This window comes from Echinops telfairi, unplaced genomic scaffold, assembly GCF_000313985.2.
Source record: "Echinops telfairi isolate 266 unplaced genomic scaffold, ASM31398v2 ScPeMD7_7421;HRSCAF=8459, whole genome shotgun sequence".
Classification (NCBI taxonomy): Eukaryota; Metazoa; Chordata; class Mammalia; order Afrosoricida; family Tenrecidae; genus Echinops; species Echinops telfairi.
Genome location: NW_022111321.1, coordinates 17,828,401 through 17,830,463, shown reverse-complemented (window position 1 = coordinate 17,830,463; position 2,063 = coordinate 17,828,401). Strand labels below are relative to the sequence as shown.

The 2,063-nt window shown below is 40.8% G+C and overlaps 1 protein-coding gene across 1 annotated transcript in view; it reads right to left on the bottom strand.

Annotated features, from left to right (window-relative positions):
- DDX10 (DEAD-box helicase 10) overlaps positions 1-2,063 on the bottom strand; it is a 279,004-nt gene that overhangs the window by 252,349 nt on the left and 24,592 nt on the right. The gene's annotated exons all lie outside the window — the stretch shown is intronic.

Here is a 2,063-nt window from a genome sequence, read left to right as displayed (position 1 = left end):
GGAATCTCAACTCTTTGAACAAGGTAACACACCAAAAATCACTATGCCAGATGGCCAAGGTTTGTAATCACATACCAGCTAATGCCTCCATTGAATCGCTCTTCAATTCTGTTCAAAGGAGAACTGGTGGCTGATATCAGGAATAATGGAATGGCACAGCATTTTGGAAAAGTTTGGGACATCTTTAGCCTCCACCTCATGGGTACTAATTTTTTTGTAATTATACTGTATTGTGATTTTTAAAAATTATGTAAAGAATGAAAAGCTCTCTTAACTGCAAAATAACTTGCTACCTAATCGTTTCTCAACAAGTGAGAGCTTCTCACCCGAGGGCAGCAGACCAGTAAGAGGATTTGTGAAGTTCCTGGAAGGGCTCCCATGGAAGGGAAGCCAGAAAAGGAGAGGCTACAGAACACAGATGCACTCTCAAGCCAATCAGTCTTAGAAAAATACATAAAAAAATTAAAGAAATATGCAAAAAGCTCACGTAAAGTCTCCTAAGACCATTTTCCTGTGAACTTTTTAAAGCCCCCTTGTATAAACTGAGTTTGTCAAGATTTTCTATGATCTGCATCCCTTGATGCAAGACTGATCTTGAATTCCTGCTCTTCAATAAACTAATTATATTAAGAACCGGGTCACGTGGGCCCTATTAAGCAGTTTAAAATTAATTCTAATTTATCTAAAAAGTCATTGGATTTTTAAGCAAAGCAGCGAAAGTATTTACTTCCACTTTTCAAAGACCACTCTGGCTATCATGTGGATGAAAGTAAGGAAATACGAAGACCAATTAGGAAGATAAGGAATGGTACAGGTAGCTCAGACAGCACTGAAGCACAGACGATAGTGAGAGACTAGCAAGAAGCTAAGGAGATTTACTGGTAGATTTGGATATTTTGGGAAAGACAAGAATGGATTCATTCATTTGAGATAAGAAAGAACGACGACAGATCTAGGAATAAAAAATCTTAAATTGCGTTTTTCATACTAAGCTTGAGATGCCTTTTAGACCTGCATTTGGGAACATCCAATAGTAGAGTGCACACACAAATCTGAAGCTCAGAATGTGGAAGTTGTCAGTATGCTGACCAAGCTGCAGGGCATGGAACTGATGAAAAGTCACCTGGTGAGAGTCACTACAGATGGGGACAGGGCAGAGTACTGTGACAGCTGAGGCACTCCAAACTGTAGCAGAAAGCAGGGGAAGAGAATCCAGCAGAGGTAAACAGAGCAGCCATAAAGCAAAAAGAAAAAAAGGATGTGAAGGCACAAAAGTGTAAAGAAGTGGTTCAAGGAGGAGAAAATGGTCAGGTGTATCAAATGTTTAGGAGAGACCAAATAACATGAGGACTGGAAACAGCACTTTATGGCAAACTGCATCTCTTAATAAGGGTTAATTCAGTGATGGGTCAACTGAGAACAGATAAGAAAGTGATGCAGCGGGTAGAGGTGGCGCTTTAGAAGAGTTTTGCTCAGAAGAACAGAAGAGAGACTGTAAACGGAGATGACATTTGTTGTTTATTCTTAATATGGGTCAAGGAAGATAAGGGGGCAGGGAAGATGCACGGAGCAGGGAGAGTTACTCTGACAAGGCCTTGGGCAAATGGGAGGATGAGCCCTGGAGCACACACACACAGAAGCACCTGTCATAGAGCAAGGCAGCACAGTCAGACACCACATCACGAGCAAAAGCGGAGTATTGAAATGTCGAAAACTCAACATTTCCTAGAATCAAGATACCAAAAAAGGGCCCTGGAAGCACAGTGGTTAAAGGACTTTGCTGCTAATCAAAAGGCGATTAGATGGTCCAAGCCCAACAGCTTACTGCTCAATGGCAAAGATGGGACACAGTCTGCTTCTATAAAGGTTTACCACCTTAGAAGCTCTGTTCTGTCCCATAAGGTCACTATGAGTCAAAATCAACCCAGCAGTCAATGGGTTAGGCTTCTGTTGAAAGAATAGTGCAAGAATCAATCCACAATATGCTAATTAAGATGTCATCAGGGATTCTAAAACAAAATAGTTGAGAAAAAAGTGGCACATAAAAACCAAGGTTTTACACA